Raw genomic sequence first — 22,888 nt, forward strand, 5'->3', positions numbered from 1 at the left:
TACTCTCTTGTACACAGCCACTATGCCACAGGTAAGAAATAGAATAATTTTTTTGTTGCAATCCACTTCAAAACTGTTGAGTTCAGTAAGTTATGAGATATTGAGTATAGGTGACTATGTAATTATGATACATAGGTAATAATCACAGTGTTCAGTTAGGAATAAACTTTTTGGATGCAGATCCAGCTTGCAACAGACTAATCCATCCAGACCTGATATCTGACAAGGCGTTTTTTCCATTAGCAAGGTACGCTCGTGAATATATGCAGACAGTTTGGATGATGTTGGGTCTTGCTTGTATTGGCAAATTTTGAAGATTGGACATGTGATTAGTTTTCACTTCAGAGTGTTGCTGGGAAACCCTATTTCTTGTCTGACTTGGACTATTGAAATTAGAATTTTCTTTGCCTACCACAGAGGCTTGGCTTTGTGAACTGGACCTTACATTCATTTTTGTGAGAGGTTAGAGCAACCTGTAACCTTTTCTCCAACCTTTTTCATCTGGCTGGCAGTGGACAACAAGCCACCGAGGACTGTGGCCGGCGGACAACCATCTGCCGAAATGCCGCTGAGAAGCGGCCACATCGAGGTGTCACCGCTGAAATGCCACTGAAAATCAGCAGCATTTCAGTGGCGGCGACTCTTGATGTTGCCGCTTTTCGGCGGCATTTCGGCGGATGCTTGTCCGCAGGCCAGTATGCAGGTGAAGATAGATGCCCCAGCAGGCGCCATGGCATCCGTGGGAACTGCACTGAGGACCACTGGGTTAGAGTTTATTTTTCTGGAGAAGGGAAGGAAAGGAGTAGTATCACAGGGGAAGATGTGAGGAGATGTTTCCACCCATTGTGATCTTAAGACTTTCTTGGGACAGACTGTTGTTATGTGAAAAATCTCAAAATGATTTCTTTGGTCAGTAAAAAGTGTGTAATTAGAAAGATCAACTGTAGATCCATATGGCTGAATAAACTCTTAAAAACACTTGGCAGTGCTATCAAAGAAGAATTGGGAAAGTGTTGTTGGCAAAGGGCATTTCCTAATTCCCCTCCCCCAATTTCCCTATTAGCCCTCCTCTGCCCAGGGCCCATATTGATACTTAGTGAAGATGATGGGATGCAACACTACTGCAGGCTTCCCTACAGTAGAGCATGGCCAGTGTCAACCATAGTTTTAGTTATATGCACTTACTCAACAGTCCTGTCACAGGGATAATTTCTGTCCCTCTAGGGGCCACCTGCTCCAGACCATGACCCTTGCACCTGACATATCAAGACCCACAAAAGAAGAGCAATTCCTAAGCTTGTACAACACCGTGGTGCTGTATATTTAAATGCCCAAGGACACCTTAAGTAGCACTTACTTCCATATAAATGAGTGGCTTATTATGTTCTCTTACAAGAAATGTAGATAAGAAAATGTGTGAAATACTTAGTAGATCTTAGCTTGATGCTATTCATTGGCATTGCTCATTCTCTTTTTGTAATAAAGAGGACCAAGTTCCATTAATCAATTCAAACACTCTCCAGGTGTTGGGACAAATTAACCTGTTGGTTCCTGCAGTCAGGGTTTTGAAGCACAGCTTACATTTGTTGGTTGATCCATGACTGACAGCACCAAGAGTTTTTTTTTATGATACATTTGCCCAAAGCTAGCATGTCTGCAATTTTATTGATCATGTTTCTCTTGGGAAAATTAAAGCTATATAATGACTTTAAAGTTAAGGAATACACTATCCATTATCATAAATGGAATTTGCTCACCTGCCTTGTGTAGTGTGAAAATGCATTACTAAAACTGAATTGCTGTATAATCATTAAAATAGAAATATTGGAACTATTCAGGAACTATTTAGATTATTCAGTAAACTGAGTAACTTGCATATCAACATCAGACATTGAGGTGGATAAAATATCTAGTTAATTATTTAATGAAAACTGAGCCAGCTGACATTGCCACTTTTTGATTATGCAGCTAGAGCTCTTTCTCCCTCTCATTTTTTTTCCTTCTTTTTTTTATCTGAAGTTGCTCATTTGTTGTTTTGACTGGTTGGAAGACACATAATTGAGATTAGGATGCAAAGTCTGGTTGGATAAATTAGACAAATCATGGATTATATGATTTGGTATAGCCTTCCATGTGAAGATGAAGAGTATGCTGTCTTATTATCTGCAGTCTGATTTTTGTGAGAAAAGAAAATCAATGTAATTTGAGAACTTCATTTCAATCCAGCAACAAAGCTGCAGGTAGAGAGAGGGAGAAAATCTTTATCCTCTGCTGCTCTATTTATTACCCAGAATATTAAAATGCCTGTATTATAATAATGTTTAATATGGCCATTCTGTTTATGTATGTAGTTATTGTGAATGGTATTGTCCGTATTGTATTGGAGTTTTATGTGTATAATTGAGATTCATTTTGATTGTTAGTAGTGTCTAGTCTTATTTTATGTGTCGTTATAAATTAGCTTTTTTCTTTTGAACATTGTTATTGAGAATACAATGCTGAATCTTTATAGTACCACTTTATGCAGAATAGTTTCTATTTTACAAATACTGAGTCAGCCCCATATATTTCCAATGAGCATTTACTCTCATCCCATTTAACTATGTGAATTAACAGAACCTCTAGAGGGATTATTGTTATTGAGTTTTGTTCCAACAAGCTAGGCAAACAGAACAGCTATATGTAAATTACAGTTTGAAGAAATTGGACCTAGTTCTGTTGATTTACTTCTGATGCTTTTAGGCCTAGCGCTGTTTAACTAATTAAGAATTTTTCAAGGAAATATGAGAGCATATTATTTATTAATGAACATTTAGATATTCTAACTAAATGACAGGACTTTCATGAAGGCTTGCATAAAACATAATTTAGGGAGGGAACTTTTTCCTATTTGATTTCTCATGTCATTTCAACCCAGTTGGTCACAAGAAATGGGTCAGACTGCTAGCTTCACCACCGCAACTTAGGTGTTTTTTTCTTTTTTTTGAGGGGAAGGGGGGAAAGAAAGGTGGGGGAATAGAACAGCTTTTACCAGGACAAAGAGAAATGAAATCACTTTCAATGAAAGAAAGAGGCCTCATTATAGCCACCAACAGCAGTTATTGACAGCTACACTTCCTATTAACAAGGAGCATTTAAGAGTTTGGCTGTTGGATCTTTGGACTTGATCTAATTTGCTAGCATTAATTAGTTTCTTTTGAGCACAGACACTTGGTGTTCACAGCTATAGATTTGGAGGACTAATTAGGACAGAAAATTGAACAGAATGGGGTAAGGCATTAACCTTCAGCCATTACCAGCTGGGGCTCTGATAAAGACCACAGAGTCCAAATGCTCCCTATTCATGCAAAGAGTACCCTAATGAATATCAATTTCAGCCAGATTGCCGTATTCCTACCAGGACTGTCTTCATTTTGATTCTTTTACCTTCTATCATATTTTAATTATCTATACCTAATTATCTGTATTGATAGTTTAATGCCCATAGATAACACATTTGATGTCAGATTATTTACATTCCATTTATTAAATCTTTCATTTCAGCTTTCTTAAGAAGTTGATCTTGGATTATACTTAAGAATCAGAATCTTACATAATTTTCTGCCTACACAACATACATACTGTAAGTTTGGCACTGTAAATAGTTAAGCCATCATGTTAACAACTACCCTTTTACTAGAAGGTATTATAGCCTGAGACATTGCTCTAATGTATTTGCATTAATGCCCTGGGCAGGAACTCTGACCTAGCTGGGTTAAACAGTAAATTTCTTATGAATGCATTTTCTTCTCAGCTTTTGCGATGATATACAAACAATGTGTTGAGGTGTTAACTTGGAGATCCAGTTTCAGGAGGGCAGTTGTTCTTCCAGGTCGTAGACTGATTAAAAGTGCCTGGACTCTGGCAGAACTGATGCATTTTTATCCTGTAAAAAGAGAGGGAGAACATACTGGTAGTTGTTTGGTTTTCATAACTTTCTCCAATGGTTGGATTGGTAGAAGGCATAAATATCAGAGATGAAGTTAACAATTACTAAACAGTGAAGGGAGATTGAGAACTGGGGGAATATTGCTTTCATTTTACTCATTATTCCTGGGCAGTCATCTTAACTCAACTACTCACACAGGCTCAGCAACTACTTCTATATTGATGATTCACAGGTCTTGCTTCTCCACCCTGATCTTCCTGCTTCTGTCCAGTCTTTCAATTCTGACTGTCTTTCTGTCATCACTTGGATAGCTCACCACTACTTTAAATCAACGCGGTGAGAGCTGAGGGCCTTGCATTTCCCCCTAAATCACTTCCCTTATTTGTCCATTGTTATTGACAATGCTACCATTGCTACACAGCAACTAGACAAGTGCCATCCAGCTCAGACTGCAGGGCTATTTCATTGTTCTGTAGACTTTCAGGCTTGAGTTGAAGCCTGGGTTTTGGGACCCTCCCATCTCGCAGAGGGGTCTGCACCTCCATGTGAAATTTTATAGGGGCCGGCAACTGAAAAAAGGTTGAAAACCACTGTCTTGTACTAAGGAATGCTCTTGTGGCCAATTAAGTCAATTTTAGGACAGCTTTGCGCAGTGGTGGAGTGATGCAAAGCTGCCTGAGTGTGCTGGAGGATCTGTTCCATAGAGTGTGTGTTTGTTTGTGGTGTTTTTTTATTTGTATTACTGTAGCGCCTTGGAGCCCTAGTCGTGGACCAGAATCCCATTGCTGTAGGCACTGTACACCTACACAACAAAGGGTTTGCAATCTAAATATAAGACAAGACATCAGATATCTATAGATAGACAAGGGACTACAAAGAAGCATTGAAACACTGTTGGTCAGCATGATAGGAAGTGGTCTGGTTTCAGCACCCCAGTGGCCTAACCACTGTCAGGTTTATTTAGGCATCACAGCAAAGGAGGGTTTTAAGGAGAGATTTGAAGAAGCATAATGAGATAGCTTATATACAGTGTTGGCTAATTCCTCATAGTTTCCTTTCCCAGAAATTTAGTACTTGATTCAGGTCTTGTTTATATCACTGGTAGTCAGTTGTCTGTCACTCTTACCACTTATTTGTGAGTACATGCTTGGTTTTCTTTCAGGGTAATTAATATTACACCTTGCATTGGTGGGAATAGAAATCTACAGATACTCTGACATATGAAGCATATGTCACATATAGCTACTTTGCAAATAACATTAGAATAACGTGTTACTATGGAATAGCTGCACATGGTAACGAATATTGTTAATGAGTGCTTGCTACAGTACTATGGAAATGCAACATATGACTTCCACAGTAACTGCTATCTTAACTGCATCTGCTTAACCATGTAAAACTGTTCCTTGGCAACTTAAACAGTAATTCCCCCCTTTCACTCTACATTCAAGAATAATGCAGTTAGTACTTTGTAAATAAACCTAAAATTTCAAGAGGTCATACTATATTCCCTATGTATCTGCATAAATATTTACATACTGTATATGTTATTAATATTACCCTGGGGTTACTTTCACGCTGGAAACAGGTTACTTTTCTCCTGTTGAAGTCAATGTATCTGCTGTGGAAATGATTTGTTTCAACAGTGGAAAATTGACTATGCTTTTGATCAAAAGAACCACTGGTTAAGTGATTCTTATAGTATAGTCAAAACTACAGACCAGTAGCAGAAGGGCTCTCAAATAGCTAACAAGTTGATCTCATAAAGCAGGTATAATGCACCCAAAGTCAGACTAGAAATAAAAAGGATGCTTCCATCTACAGCTTTTACCTGAAAATCCTGGGATTCTTGGGTACCCAGAAGCATCAACTTGATTGTGAAACCTCCCTTACAAAAGGTGGGCCAAACTCTCAATAGCAATGGGAAGACACTTCAACATTACCACCCTTTTCAGATGTTTCTGCCTCCCCACCAGCATCAGCTACCACAGCAATGAAGCCATATTAGAGCCTAGATAGATAAATAGATCTCACTTTCATGTAGACTGAGCCGTGACTGTAACTCGCTTTCATTCAAGTCTCAGTCTCCACTAGACACACACAAAGCAAAGAGACTCCACCATTCAGGTCAAGTGAAAAAGAATTGAGCTGTGTGTCATCCGCTTACTGATAGTATTTCAGCTTGAACTGTCTCCAATCTTTCCCCTGCAGCCCATTTCATTTAACAGGATGGATGACCCAACAGAACCCTATGGAATGCCATATTATAGAGCCCTTGGGGCATTTAAGTAATTGCCCAGCATCACCTCTGGGATTGATTAGGTAAAAGAAAAGATTGGGACTAGAATTGGTTGGGAATTTTCTTCAGGAATTATTTTCCTGTGGAAAATCCAGTTATCTCAAACTTGAAAATTTGATTTTTGTAGAAAATTTTCAAACCTCCACCAGGACAAAAAAAATGAAATATTTCATTTCAGGCCTGTTCAACCCAAATTGGAATATTTCATGTCCTGAACTGACCTAAAATGCTTGGTTTTGAATCAGTTCAAAAAACCATAAAACTGCATTCCTTTGTGTTGTGCATTATTACACGTCCCTGGGCACATTATAGGAAATATAATCTAGCCAGGGACCTTGGCCCATAGGAGAGAATAGGAGTCAGAATTACAACTCCCATCAGGCAACAGGGAAATGCAGTTGAGTTCAGCAAACTGAAGTGAAACATTTTTATTCCACGAATGTCAGATTATTTTGGTTCTGTTGAAAATGTTGAAATGTTTCAGTGTTTCTAAACTGACAATTTTCAGAATTTCTGTTCCATCAAAAATTTTGACATTTCAACTTTTTGTTTAATTTAGGGGTGTAAATAAATGCAAAATACTGGAATTTTCTGTGGGACAGAAATCCTGAATTTTGTGCCTGAATTTACTGTAAATCCTGAATTTACTGAAGGGTAAGGCCCTTTACCCCTTCTAGGGTCCCAAAATGCTTGTCCTTCTTCCCATAGTACTTAATGGAGCCCATGGCAATGAGATAGCTACAAAACGTAATGGTTTATTAAGAAAATGTGTTCTATATTATTAACTAAAAGCCCATTATACTCCCATTTATAAAAACCCCAAATACATTTATCATAATCATTGTTGTAGTTATTGTTGTTCATATGATACAGTAGATGTATATGGCACTTTTAAGAAAAATAAAAAGACAGGTCTCTGGTCCAAAAAGTGTACAGTCTTTCTCACAGGTATGATGGCTAGTCAAGGTGGGGGAGTATAGAGAGGACAAAGTTTACAGGAGTACAAGATCCATGAGAGCGTTATGATGCATAAGCATATGGTTAGTTCATCATTTTTTTTATAAAGAATATTTAATTTTTTTAAATTAAGATCAGAAGACTCGCCAAAAATTAAATAGAAGGAACTGAAGGAGTGCAAGGCTAGGTAGTGCACATAATCAGGATGGATACCACCAGCTTGGGGAGGGAGTGTGACAGGAGGTGTGGAGTCATTTGGGTGAAAAGGAGCCAGGGACTGCCAAGTTGGCAAGATGGCGTGAATGAGTGGGGGAAGTTGGTCTGACAGAAGTCGGGCTGTGAGGGTGAGGTATTACAATATTGGAGTGGGAAGCATGAAAGATGATTTTAGATATTAGATAAATTTGAAGGAAATGATGCAAAAATCAGGTTAGCCATAAAAGAGGAGAGGTTGCAGAGGTTCAGATGACTAAGGCAAGAACCTGAGGTTTGGTAGTAGGAATAGGGAGGAAGAGAGAGATTTTGGGGAAGATGAAGGAAGAGCCCAGCAACATCTGACATTGATAGCAATAAGAGGGTATATAGAGAGAAGAGTCAGTGTTGGTGAGCAGTTGTCCAAGGTTGACTGACAGGCACATGCTGTTATCAATTATAATAGAGAAGGGACCAATCTTTTCATCTTAAAATTATGAGTTGAAACATAAACATTTCATAAAGTTTAGCATGTTTGTTTCCCACTCTGATTTTCAGTTTCAGGACATTTATGATATACTCTTTACCAGATGAAATGGCACACACCTGTCAATGCAGTCCTCTGTGTGGGTTAACTGTTATTTCATATTTATGCCCAGCATCTGTCAAAGAATATAGTTACTACTTCCATTTTCTCACTTGAATGAAGCCATTTTAACAGGAAGCAGTTCTGTTCGTCTCTGATTCAGGAAGGTGCTTAAGCATATGCCTAACTTTAACCATGAGAACGGACCCATTGTGGTATTAAATCAATTAGATTAGTCAATCCTTAAGTTCAGATATATGCTTAAATACTTTGCTAAATTGGGATCTTAGTTTATTTGGGGAGGATTACTAGCCTATACTCATTGATATTGACACTGTTCTTTAGCTTGTACTCATGTTACTCGTGGACTTCTTTATGTTGATCTGTGTTGATGCCTAATTTTTGTCAAAGCAGCAAAGAGTCCTGTGGCATCTTATAGACTAACTGGTGTTTTAGAGCATGAGCTTTTGTGGGTGAATACCCACTTTGTCGGATGCATTTTTGTCATCACCTACTGCAAGAAGAAGAAAATAATTCTGTTCAAACAATACAAATTTAAGTTTTTTGCGTATCAACTTTTATTACACATAATTCATGGTCTACATACTATGTTAGTGTATTAATCTTACAGTTAAAATTTGTGGATGAATATTGGTGACAAACAGTTAAAGACAACAGGTAGGACTTTCAGAAGTGCTCAGGATTGTCCTAATTGTCCACTCTGCTGTTGATTTCTGTGGGAGCAGAGTTATGCCAATTCAGCTTGCTTTGGAAGATCCTGCCCTGCGTTAGTATGATATGCTAATTGAACAGGGTCAATAACTGTGTATGTCTAATATCTGGATTGCAGTATTAAATAGACTTAAATGCTCTGCAGCATGTTTTAACAGGCAACAATTTCCTGTAGAGAGTAATGTCCTTACAAGTTATAAAAATTCCACTAGTAACAGATAATAGTAGCAAATCCCTGTTCTACTTTACTGCTGCAACAGAAGGCCCTCTTCTTTTAAAAATATCTTTTTGTTATTCCATTATCAAAAGAATGAGCAAATGTTTTATTTTCAATAAAACAGTCAGTATTTCGGCGGGGGGGGGGTGGAATATGAAGCAGCTATGATGTGAAAATAAGTCAATAGAAATACTTTTAAACACTCCTGTGCACCTGGAGGGCTCCCAGTAATGGTCTGAATAAAAAACAAAAATTTAAAAGAAAAGTTTGGGACAGTCTGTAAAAACATCAGAAATTGTTCATTTAGTTTTGCAGGATAGCTGCTAGTGATGTTACTGCTCATTCCCCACTATGGTTTAGGAGAAGCATATGACATTGTGACTTTAAAATAGAGAAGTTTTAGCAGGATATTTGAATTTGTAGCCTGCAACTTCAGGTATTAGGCTTCAGTTACTTTTTTCAGGCTTTGGGGTAGTAGTTTTATGTGTGAATCTGAACTCTAGTCAAAATAATTGGTAAGGGCTACAGTGAAAACTACCTCCCTGCTCACACCCCCTGTTAATCTTTGCCATCCCTTGTTCTGGTTTCCTCCTTCATTTCTTCCTTCTCTTTGCTTTTGTCTCACTAATATTTTTTTAAACAATCCTTGCTAACATATATAAACTTTCTTGATAGTCTTCTTTCCATTCATCTTGCTGTGGGGGGGATGATGATGATGACCAGGTATTTCATTTAGATCAGTGGTTCCCAAACTTTAACAGCCCGTGAACCTCTTTCACGAAATTGTGAAATCTTGTGAACCCCCTCCTAAAAATGAATATTTCCAGGGATTTAAGTTTAAAGTTCCTCAGTGTGATGGATGCGCTTGCCTTGCTTTGCTTTGCCATGTTAGTCTGGATCTGTAAAAGCAGCTGCTTTTGGAGAAGAAAAATGTCTCAGGTCTGGTAACACAAACTGCTAACAACCAACAAACTAGAAAATGAGAAGATTCACTCAAGTCTCACTGAAGCAAAACAGCACTCCAGAGACAATGATAATTACTGAGGCACCTTAACACTGCTACACTGGCCACAACATGCTTCTGCCTGGTTTTGATCACAAACAGCTTTACTTCCGCCACAAGGGTTCCCTGCGAGGGACAAATTAGCTTGGCCCATCCCCCACGTGCAGCATGGCCCCTGCTCACTCTGCCCTCGTTGCCAACTTCCCCTGTCCGACAAAGACAGGGGTCTGAGCAACCACCTGTGCATGTGGGGTCTCAGCTGCCGGTCTGCCCACCACGGGGCTCAGGCTACTGGCCCCATGCCAGGGTCTGGGCTGCTGGCTCTGCAGTCTGTGGGGCTTCTGCTGGATGACCCCGTTGACTGCTCCAGTCCACTGAGCGTGGGCTGCAGGTCCCGCTGACTGCCTGGGCTCGGGCTGCCGGCCGCAACTGCCCAGCCCAGCTCTTCTTGGGGCTCAGGCTGCCAGCCCTGTGCGGAGCGCTAGGGATCGGGCTGCTGGCTCCCCTGCTGACGGGGGCAGGTCTCGGGCTGCCAGCCCAAACTGCCCGGCCTCGCTGTCCCTGGGGTTCGGGCTGCCAGCCCCTTACAGAGCGCTGGGGTTCATGTTGCTGGCTCCCCTGCTAACAGGGGCAGGGCTTGGGGTGCCAGCCCTGCACGGAGCGCTGGGGTTCAGGTTGCCGGCTCCCCTGCTGACGGGGTTCGGGCTGCTGGCAGGGCCGGTGCAACCATTTAGGCGAACTAGGCTGTTGCCTAGGGCGCCAAGATTTGAGGGCGCCAAAAAGCGGCGTCCCCAAAAATTTTTTTAAATGGTTGCAGCCGCTGCTGCTGGAGAGGTAATCTGAGCTGCCCGCGGCAGCAGCTGCCTGCAGCCGGCAGCGCAGGGCACCCCCGGGGTCAGCGCGCTGCCGCGGCAGCCCGGCAGCCCAGGGCGCCCCCGGAGTCAGGGCGCCAGCGTGGCAGCCTAGAGGTTCGGTCTGACGGCGGCTGCGCTGCCCCAGGGGTATCCCTGAGCTGCAGGCAGAGGCTCAGAATCCCTCTCCCTCCCAAAGCAGAGGCTCCAGTCTCTGCAATTTTTCTAGTTGCCGGCGGGGGTGCCGGCGGCTGGGCAGAGCTGCGCAGCTCTGCTTAGGGCACGTGGCAGGGGCCCTGCGACAGCGGCGCAACACCAGGGCTTCGCTTCTGGAGGAAAGACGCAGTTACCCCCTGGCTCAGCCTCCACGTCAGCCCCGGCGAGGGGCACGGAGAAGAAAAGAGCCTCAGCAGTGGTCTGGTGGTGCGGAGGAAGAAAGAGGACCCCAACGCTCATGCATTGGGCAAGGTAAGCAAGTGCCTCCCCACAGGTCGGCCTCAGGTGCCTGTGCTCCTGCTCCCTTGGTCCTTGGCTGGTCTCTGCTCCTGCTGCCGCTCCCCTTGTGCCTGGATGGCTGGAGAGAACTGCAGCCTGCAGAGCTGAGCTGCCCCAGTGCCCCCAGGCACCCCCTGACCCCATCCCCCCCCACAGCCCTGACCCCCAGCTCCGAACCTAGTCCTTCTGAGCTGGAAACCCCCTCGACCCCATCCCCCCCACAGCCCTGACCCCCAGCTCTGAGCCCAGCCCCTCTGAGCTGGACACCCCCCGACCCTATCTCCCCACATCCCTGAGCCCAGCCCCTGTGAGCTGGGCACCCCTGAACCCAGAGCCCAGCTCCCCACCCAGCCGTGGGCAACAACAGCACCACCCCCAGGCAATGACAGCCCATTGGTACCAACTATCACAATCACCCAGCAACTGCCCATTATGTAATTGCAAATGTATACATACCATTACAGCTTTTAATGTTTTTAAATAATGTATTTAGTTTATTTTCAAATTATTACAAATTAATTTTTGAATGTATTTCACTAGTTATTTTTTACATTTCCTAATACATGTTACTATAGTATTGCAAATGTTTTATGGAAGGGGCCCCCGAATTTGCTTTGCCCAAGGCCCCCTGAGTCCTCTGGGCGGCAAGGTCTGAGTTTTAAGTCCTGCTGCTGTGTTTTACCTGCAACAGGCAGGCCTAAGCCTGTGAGTGACCCCCATAGCAGCTGCCTGAAGAAGTGCTTGGGGGAATCATGCAGAAGGAGCGTGATATTTGTTTGAGTTCTCTCCTCATGGAGGCTGTGCTCCACTTGGTGCAGGACAGCAGTCTCAGCAGGACTCTAGGCCCAGCACCTTGCCTCAGTTTGTAGATTTGTAGTGCACCCATCACCGGGCTCAGTCTGGCACCGCTACCCCTCACCAGTGCCCAAGAAGCAGTCAAAAAAGTTGGATGGACTGGTTAGGTTAGTCGTCATGCTGTTGCTTGGCCAGTGTAGAGACCACTGAATGCATAGTATTCCTCTGTGATGTTCTGTCCTGAGCAAAATTGGCATGTTATGAGGTAGTGCCTGTGAGGGACAGGTGTCTGTTTATGTATCCAGCCATCACGTCTTAGGTCTTCTTGGGGGGGGAGCTTTTCCATCCTGCTTTCATTGGTGACATCTGTGATGCTCTGGTAGACATCTATGAAGACAATACTCTGACAAGATCATCTGGCAATACATCACGAGTTGATGCAAAGGCTCTTACAAAAGCCATTTCTAGTTTCAAGTTTCTTGTTTCTCTTGTTTTGTGGTATGACATATTGTTTGAGATCAACATAACTAGCAAACAACTTCAGGCAAAAGAATTTGATATACGTGATGCCATTAATCAACTTGGAGAAACCAAGAAGTTTCTTGTGGGCCGCAGAAGTGACGCAGCCTTTGAGAAAACATTGGTAGATGTAGGTGAACTTGCGGAGGAGTTGGAGGTACCGGCACTTTTTGAACCAGATCCAATCTGTATTAGAAAGAAGAGGAAGCAGTTCACATATGAAGCAGATGACGAACCTATTTATGATCCGAAAGAAAAATTCAAAGTGAACTTTTACTTTGTAGTCATTGACACAGCAGTACGTTCGGTTGAAGAAAGATTGACATTGATGCAGCAAATTAGTTCAGTATTTGGCTTCATATATGATGTTTACAGTTTGCAAAATAAAACACCAAAGCAAATTATGGAACATTGCTTGAATCTGGAGAAAGCTTTGCACCATGGTGAATCCAAAGATATTGATGCCTTTGACTTGTGCAGTGAATTGCAAGCTATTGCAAGACAAGTCCAAAGGAGTTCATCACCGCAAGATGTATTGAACTTCATGTGGGAAAATAAGCTGCCAGTGTCCCTAACACAGTTATTGCTCTTCGCATCCTCTTGACTCTCCTAGTTTCTGTGGCCAGTGGTGAGCGAAGCTTCTCGAAGCTCAAGTTGATAAAAACATATATGCGAACATCAATGTTGCAACAAAGACTTGTTGGGCTATCTACCTTGTCAATAGAACATGACATTGCTCACAGCATTGACTTGGAGGAACTTCTTTCTAAATTTGCTAAACTTAAAGCGCGGAAACATAAATTCTAAATTATAACATGTTACTCTGTGACCGTGTATTGTGTATAATGTATGTGATTGGGGGGGGGCAAGATGGAAGTTTCACCTAGGGCGCAAAATATCCTTGCACTGGCCCTGGCTGCTGGCCCCAACTGCCTGGCCCCGCTCTTCCTGGTGCTTGGGCTGCCAGTCTCATGTGGAGCGCTGGGGTTTGGGCTGCTGGCTCCCCCGCTGACAAGGGCAGGGCTCGGGTTGCCAGCCCCAACTGCCTGGCCCTGCTCTCCCTGGGGCTTGGGCTGTCTTCCCTGGAACTGGGTCCCACCTTCTGCCTCCAATGCCCAGGGTCCTCTGGCTGCCATTAGTGAAATTTTTTTGGCGAACCTCCTGAAATGTTTGGTGAACCCCTGTTTGGGAACCACTGATTTAGATACAGTTTTACTCCTGGGGGAATTCTGCGGGACTGCATGCCTGCAGAAAACACCCTACTCCCTGCAGAACTCCTGTGCTTCCGTGCCGAAAATGGAAGGGAAGCAAAGGGAAGCCATGTGGGGCTGGAGGGTGACCATGGGTGCAGTTTGGGGGGAGGGGATTGTCCCCCCCTCAAACAGAGGCAAGACAATAGGGGGGATACATGGGGTTATGTGCCACTGCTCCCCCCTCATTTCTGCAGAGCTGCCCAGCTGAAGGAGGCTGTATCTCAGCTAGCTCACTTTGCAGCTAAACGCTGCCTCCTGGGTCCCAGTGCCAGTTGTGCTCTCTTTCTGTGTGCTGGGAGCCTTCCTGTTTTCTGTGCAACTGAGTGCCCACGGAGGGGCTGGGTAATAGAGTTGCCCATTTTGATTGGACATATTCCTGGAGATTTAATCACCTGACATAATCTTTAATTCCTGGAGACTTCAGGTCAGTCTTGGAGTGTTGGCAACCCTACTGGGTAAGGGGGCGGGGAAATGAGGAAGGAGGGTGAGGGGGTGAGGAAGGAAGGGGGGTGGAATAGGGCAGGAGGAGGGGAATGTGGGGTGGGGGATGAGATGGGGAAGAAAAAGGTGATAGGGGAATCACGGGAGAAGCGGGAACCTGGCATGCAGTGTTCCCTCGGCAGCAGCTGAGACTCCCCCATTAAGCAGGCCCATTGAACCCTCACCCTACCTCTACACCTGGACCATGCCAACGAGCCCCCCACACGCCCCCACTGAGTCCCAACCACCTGCACTTGGACCTCCCCATCAAGCCCCAGCACCTGGACCTCCCCACTGAACCCACCACACTCAGACCTTCCCCCGCTGAGCCTCATCTCCCCTTACCCTGCCACCCCCAGCGCTGAGCCCTAACCACCTTCATCTGGATCCCCTGCACAGTCCCATTGCCCCTGCACCCAGATCTCACCCCCCAGTGAGTCTCTATGCATCCAGATCTCCCATTGAGCCGCCTGCACTCAGATTGCCCCACACAGAAACCAGTCATCCCGTGCCTGGATTCCCCAACACTAAGCCCCTCCACACTTGGATCCTGCTGGGCTGATCCTGCCCATCCACACGTGGCGCAGAGGGTCAGGGCCCCGGGGTGTTTTTGGGGCAGGCTCAGCCCTTGCACTGTGTTAGGGTCAGGTGCAGCCTCATTGCCGACTCCTTGTACTGGGGAAGATGTGGGGGCTTCAGGGTGATCTTCCACCTCAATGTAGCCAGTGGCCTATGTTCCCCACTGTCATGCTGGAGCCACATTTATTTATTGACAAATAAAACTTTCAGCATTTTAAAATATTGTGTGCATAAGTTTTTTATTTTTTTGGCATAGAATTCCGTCAGGGGTAACAATTTGTAGTATGTAATATTAAGGTCAAGAAATCGAACACTCAAGACAGGGAGTTCCAGAAGTTAGGGCCTTTGCCACAACATTAATTTAGCCATGTTTTCCTTTCTGTAAATTTTATGGTATAGATTAAATAGCATAAGACAGCTATCTAGATAGCTAGAATGTCTGGCCCTTATGTGGATGGAAGTGGAGAGCTAATGAGGCCTTCTGTTTCACCTCCACCCAGTGCAGCCTAAAGGGGAAAGCAGAATTTCACTCCCTCCGTTCAAGAGGTGCTGGGACTGCTGCATCCCATTTTTTCTCAGGAAGCGTGGCAGCCCAAATGAGGCAGGCAGTTGGAGATGGATGACACCCTAAGTGGGGTAGAATGACCATGACCCAAACCCTCCTACCCCCTTCCTTCCCAGTGTGGGGAGGCCCACAGAGTGGGAGCAGCACACTGTAGACTAGACCATAGTGGGTTGTAATAGTAAGTGTGCCCTCTGCATGCCAGGGGATTCAGGGTGTTCCTCTGCCAGGGCAGAATGTGTCCTGGTGCTCTCCCTGTTGTGGTGCTACTTTGTGTTGCCCCATTAACATGGGCTATGTGTAAATTGCATAATCTAATTCATAAACAGTAATGCCCTAAGGTTTTAACATGGCAAGCAAGACTACAAATGATACATACTGTATGTGCATTGTGACTAAAGATGGAATTTTAACTTTTGGAATTCCCTAAACCTCGAGTGCTTGATTTCTCGTATTCAGTGGCATATTAATGTCTTCTATCTAATATCCTGGATTTTTTTGTTTTGTTTTTCATTTTCCCTTTTCAAATGATAGTGATTCCAAATCATTGTAAAGATGCTTCAACTCCATTAAATCATTTTATCCATGATCTTTAAAATGTGGTGTCCTTAATATAGGCATTGACTGAAGGGGTCCTTAGCATACGGGTCCTTATCTGCACCTCTCAGCTTTGTAAACTACTGTTGGTTAAATGTGTCGGGGGTGGAATATAAAATTCCAGCAGATGTGCACAAACATGCTAATTTTAAACATTGAAAATGACTTGAACAAGTTTTTCTCAACTCTTGAATTGTTTTTCAACTCTTGTAGTGGGGACTTCAATACAAACTGATTTTGATGTCTATTTCTTCAGCTATGCTGGAATTATGGGAATGCAAGAATTTTGGAACATATGGATAAAGTGTGATGTTTCTCTCCCCCAGATTTTCACGTAACTCAAAATGGCTGAACTGTGTTTGCTTTAACTTTCCAGAAACGTTCACTGTTGGGCTGAGACCAAGCATGGACACTGCAACTCAGATGGAATTCTTATGGCATCACTAGAAGATGTTTACTTAGTGGGGGTAGTTTAATTCAGGGTAGGCAACCTATGGCACGTGTGCCAAAGGCAGCACACGAGCTGATTTTCAGTGGCACTCACACTGCCCGGGTCCTGGCCACCAGTCCGGGGGGCTCTGCATTTTATTTAATTTTAAATGAAGCTTCTTAAACATTTTATAAACCGTATTTACTTTACATACAACAATAGTTTAATTATGTATTATAGACTTATAGAAAGAGACCTTCTAAAAACATTAAAATGTATTACTGGCACGCAAAACCTTAAATCAGAGTAAATAAATGAAGACTCGGCACACCAGTTCTGAAAGGTTGCCGACCCATGGTTTAATTGTTTACCCCTCTCTCACAGCAGATTAATAATAACCCTAACCTCCTCTGCTGTTTGCCTTTCTTCATTTAGGCCCCAATTTAGGGAATTTCTTAGGGATGAACTTAAGCACATATTTATTTGACATAGTTCTTAAGCACATTCTGAACTTTAAGCACATGAGTAGTTCCATTCACTTCACTGGGGCCACTCACATGCTTAAGTGAATCAAGGCTCTAATTGGAATATCCCACTAGTGTCACTGGTGACAAAAAGTGGAAGATTTTTATTATCATGAGTAGGGAAACATGGAAATGCAAAGATTGGAGAGCAGGGGGATGTGTTTATTTCGCTGATGAAAGTTGCCAGATTATCAGCGCTAGAAAGTCTTCTGTTTATTGACAAGAGGTTAACCTTTGGAAACTGAAATGCAAGCTTTACTAGGCTGTCCCACCAATGTACCTCAATTCTGACCTCAAGGGATCACCTCTAGGGGTTAGAAGGAGTTCAGTGTTGGCAGCTCTCCATTCAACATTGGACTGTTTCATCAGTTTGTTTCCTATAAGCCATTAAATGGGCATTTTGATTTCAATTATTTCTGTAGGATGATTTATACAGTACAAGTGGTCCGCATGGCAGTAACAATACTCTGAACTGTCCAGTCCTCTTGCTCTCAAGGGCTTTGAAACCTGCACTGATTGAAGCTTTGTATGAATCTCTGGCACCAGTTCAGAATGTAATGAGGATTAATTTTTTTTAAAATTAATGACTTATTTGGCAATAATTGATGCTCATGAAATTTTGTAAATCTCTTAGTACCTTCTTCTCTCTTCTCCAGTTTCAATGTGATGACCTCGTTAAGGGTATGATCCAGAGCTCCCTTTTTTGGCTTTTCTTAGGCTGTTTGGAGGAAGTCTGGTCTAGTGGTTATGGCACTAGTGTGGGACTCAGAAGACCCATGTTTAGTTCCCTGCTCTGCCATAGACTTCCTGTGTGACTGCTGACAAATAACTTAGTCTCTCTGTGCCTTGGTTCCCCATCCGTAAAATGTGAATAATTGTACTTCCATACATCACAAGGTGTTCTGAGGATAACTGCATTAAAAAGATGGTTATGTGCTGTGATATTATGGTAATGAGAGCCAGATAGAGTGGAGGAGGTTTTGCCCTCCCATCTCTTCCCCATCATAGACCTAGACATCTGCACTTTAAAGAATGGTTTCAGAGTAGCAGCCGTATTAGTCTGTAACCGCAAAAAGAACAAGAGTACTTGTGGCACCTTAGAGACTAACAAATTTATTACAGCATAAGCTTTCGTGAGCTACAGCCCACTTCTTCGGATGCATAGAATGGAACACACATCCGAAGAAGTGGGCTGTAGCTCACTAAATCTTATGCTGTAATAAATTTGTTAGTCTCTAAGGTGCCACAAGTACTCCATCACTTTAAAGAATGTAATTGAAATATTATCTATGCATCCTGTTAGAAAACTACTAGCAAAACCTGCGTTTTTATAATTTAAACAAAGAGATGGTATAGCTTTGTTTTAGAAGAGCATTCTGGTTACGTCTCTCTCCATAGCTCAAACACAGACCTAGAAAGGGTCATAGAATCTACAGAATCCACAGAGGGGTCCTTGAGCTCTGGGGACACCTGCTGCAGACTCCTGAATGAGCTGCCTTTTTCTCCCCACTTCAGGTATCTTCCACAGTGTGAAAGGGGGCTCCAGTGAAATGTTATGCATCTCCCAGCTACATTAATGTCAGCGGATTCCTTGCAAGGTGGATTGAGAAGACAAAATGTCCCCTTCTGGCATGCTTCCCCCTTGTGCAGCAAGGTCTCGTGGAAAGTGGAGACGGTGCTTCAGAGACCGATGAATCCTCCTACTGTCTTCGTAAACAGAGTTTGCATGTGCACAGAAAGAATTCACCCCTCACCAACCTCAGGAGAATGCTCTGCTCCCTAGTCAATAACAGAAACCAAACTCTACAAAGTAAGGGTATCAGAATCTGACTCTTCATGATCCCAGATCTTTAGAGTTATTTCCCCCAAGTGTTTCAGTTCACCTTTAATGATGGGACTGTTGAGTTCACTGTGTGGCTAGCCCTCAGTACATCACCTTAGTACCTTCCCCAGACCTGAAGGAAGAGCTCTGTCTCTCACCAACAGAAGCTGGTCCAATAAAAGATATTATCTCACCCCACCTTACCTGTCTCATCCTGCGACCAACATGGCTACAATAACATTGCATATGTCATCTAAGACAATCTAAAGAAGAGATTAATCTGTTTTTTCTAGATTTTTATTTTAAGACCTGCTGCCCCCTCTTCCCTTTCAGTGCTCACAAAATAATTGCTATATAAAACTTAAACCATGGATAGTGTGTGAGGAGGGCCAGACAAATATCCCAGCATGTCCTCCATCTGTTCCTTTCAACTGTATATCATTCCAAGGCAAACCCATCATTATAGACCCAAATTCACTCTTGTTACAGTCTCAGGCAAATATATTTTCACCCCACTACTGCCTTTTAAAAAACCACAACAAAACCACAGAATAATCTGAGCTGAATAATAAATTTCTTATTGTGGAAACATTTATATTGAAGAAGTGATGCCGATATGACTTCAGTCTTGTGAGTTTTTGTTTAAATGAGGTCCTTGATATTGTGGCTCACTATTGCAGTTGAAAGGAGTTTGTTCCACATTTGAGCTTTGTTAAATTGAGAACTTTACTGCCCAGCCAGAGACAATGATTAAACTATATTAAATGGGCAGCGGTAATGTGATTTGAGCATGAAAAGGGCTCACTTTTAAATGAAAAAATAGAAGGTTGAAGGAAATAGTTTACATAATCTGTAAACTAGTTAAGCAGCTGAATATTTAAGATGGTTGAAATTGAAGCTTAGTTGCCCTCTAGGGGTTTTATGTTAATACAGCACGTTAGGTTTTGATTTTGAAAGGAAAGGTATGAGATCGTTGAAATACGTACCGAGTGAAGAGGGTGTTCTGTTTTTGTTTTTTTAGTAAATAATAGTTTATCTGGTTTGGAGCCTGGAAGCAGTTAAGTAAAGACTTCGTGCTAGATTCTGAATTCGTTTCCAGGGGGGAACACATCCACGGTAATTATACTTAAATCATTGGAGTTACCTCGTATTATCCAGCTGTAAACAAGTTCAGAATAATGCTCTGTTTTCAACCTCTAGTGGGGCCCAGCTATTCTCTTGAGGCTCCAGTCTAGTGTTCTGTCCGTTAGATACTGCTCTCTCATTCTACAAAGATCTGAGTACCCTCAACTCCCACTGACTCTGAGAATTAAAGGCTCTCCGCTTTCCAGAAGTTCATGATCTTGTTGCTCAACAACCCCTTTCACTCATGTCTTTTAGTTCTGTTTTGGGTCATTCTCCCTCCCCTCCATATTTGCTTCTCATCTTCATCTTTCTGACACCCAGGTATCAATTCCCACCTATAGTCTACCAAAAATTAAGTCTCAGATAAATCTATTGCAAACTATCAATACCTTATGGTTTCAGAGTGAGGTCATTATGTGGAGAACTTTTTCTGAATCTTTCCTCATAGGAGCACCTAGCGCTGTTAAAACTGTGATTGAACTTGCATTCATTTTTGTAGTTTAATTGCAGCCTGGGCATCATTATGACTGACTTTTCATTACCAAACTGCTTGGAAAGCAATTCATTAGAGTTGAGCAGTCCTATCTCATTTTTGTCTGGTGTAGAATGTTTGTGCTGTGGAAAGAGAGATGACCAAAATGCTCTTCTAAAACAAAGCTATACCATCTCTTTGTCTAAATTATAAACATGCAGGTTTTGCTAGTAGTTTTCTAATGGAACACACAGATAAATTTCAATTACATTTTTTAAAGTGTAGTTGTATGTTTTAAATATTTAATGTTTTGTTTATGCAAACATTTTTAGGTCTTCCAGTCTCATTACTCTTATGAAAAGATATTATATCCTAAAAGGAATACATATTTTTAAAAACTATTTGTGTCATTCAAATTAAAAGCTTTGGGGGGAAAAAGCCACCCTTCAAATAAAGATTTCAAAAACCTAATGGAATCCAACATTTAAAACACATACTACAGGTGCACTCACAATAAATATGCAAGCACTTGTCTCCTTCCAAACCCCAAATGTGTTTAACATACAATTATCTCATCTGCATACAATGTGGGGGTTTAAGTGTGTTGCAGCTGTAGGCCCTGATTCTGCTATTGCCTCTATTGGTATAAATCAAGGGTATTTCTATTAGTCAGTGGCACTTCGTAGATTTTATATTGATGTGAGATCAGACCCAAGTCCACTGTGCCATGATTTGACAAACAGACTTCCGGTCTTTCTGTTTTCTGGTTCTTTCACAGTTAAGGTTTTTTTTGGCCAAAGGCTTGTTTTCAACCCCTCTGCTTGTCTTTAAGTGTTTCAGTTTACATAACTTTTATACAAGCATCTAATAACTGGTTTTATTTTGAAGACGTGGTAGCTCCTGTATAGTGAAGTTAAAACCAGGTTTTATTAATAAAGCCCTATACAGATACTCTTTTGGTTTAGTACTAACTGTTTGGTTACCATGTGCACTAATGTCACAGAAGCAGCCATTGATAGAATGTGGCATGGTATTCCCTATAAGCTTGGGCACTGTATCACAGCCTCAATTGTCTTTGTCAGTCCACCAGTCACAGCAAACAACTTCCCTCAGCAATTCTGCTCTGAGCAGTGGCTATTGGGCTGCAGACCTTGGATTTGTGGTGGCAGTCTTGCCCCTTCCTACTTCTTTCTCTCCTCTGTCCATCCCCACCTGGCAGTTCATATCCAGACTGTGGCTCTGGGACTAGTGATGCAGGAAAATCCTACACCCTGAGCTCAGCTAAGTCCCCAAGGGGACTTGCCCCTTCATAAGAAGTCTTGCTGACCAGGGCAGGTCCTCATCAGAGTCACTGAGCAGATGAGCTCAGGCTTATTCCCTATTTTTACACACGTCTATTTATTAAACTTGTTATAGAGCAGTGGTAACTCCTCCATAGTGAATTTGGTCACAAACTTCCATTAATAAACCCCATGTTGATTTGGCTTAGAAAATTGCTTTGACCTGAAAATAACCAGATTTATGTTGAATGTTTCTGAAAAGTCTGAAATAAAAATTAAGGTGTTTTAGTGACCAGTAACTCAAGCCTTACACTGGTTTGAAATTTTGGCTTTTGTCTAATGTGTCATCGTCACGCTCTAGATCAAAAATAACTTGTTATCCCTTTGAAGATTGCATTTGGTTATATCTCCTTGAAAACTCATTAGCAACCATATTTGAAGAAAATGGGTGGTGACTGAGCCGAGTGCACTGATTACAAGCAGAACTGAGCAGTATTTTGGAAAGGTGATCGAAAGTACTCTAAGAGCACTCTGATTGAGGCATTGATTCAGGAATGTACTTGACCAAATTGATGTCAGCAGGACAAACACATGCTTAGAGTTACGTGCTCTAAAGTCATTTCCTGAATCAGAGACTGAAAGTCTTGTGATATACTGCTTGTATCTAGTGCATTCTCACTATTTTCCATAACCCTTACAAAATATGAGTCATTATTGCTCATAGTGCATTTTTGCTGAAAAAATATTTTCACAACAATTTCAAAGCTACTGGGGGAATTTGGATGTTGGCTTTCAACCATTATTAAGTTGGCCAATATTATTCACTCTCTAAATAAGCTGGCTGCTCCTCCAAGCCATGAATTTGAACTTTTAAAAATTGTACCTTCGTTTTGTGTATGTAAGTGAACGAAGGAAGTGTAATTAAAAAAACCCACTACTTCAGAAGTCCCCAACCCACAAGTACTTTGTTCAAAAGCAGTTCAAATTGCTAAGCTGTGATAGTGTACTCAACTATTACTAAATGTTGAATACCGAACTATTTAAAAAATATGGAAACAAACAGCTGAGGAAATCAAATCTTATACTGCCCCGTATAATCGAACATACACATTCTTCTTTTCAAGTAGAGATATGTGCATATTTTATCTCAACATGGCAGCTGTAACAAGGACCCAAAATATTCTTTTTTA

The 22,888-nt window shown here is 42.3% G+C and overlaps 1 protein-coding gene across 4 annotated transcripts in view; it reads left to right on the forward strand.

Annotated features, from left to right (window-relative positions):
- Positions 1 to 22,888, forward strand: part of CMC1 (C-X9-C motif containing 1) — an 80,861-nt gene that overhangs the window by 30,475 nt on the left and 27,498 nt on the right. The window lies entirely within an intron of this gene.

Source organism: Gopherus flavomarginatus, chromosome 2 (genome assembly GCF_025201925.1).
Source record: "Gopherus flavomarginatus isolate rGopFla2 chromosome 2, rGopFla2.mat.asm, whole genome shotgun sequence".
NCBI classification, from domain to species: Eukaryota; Metazoa; Chordata; order Testudines; family Testudinidae; genus Gopherus; species Gopherus flavomarginatus.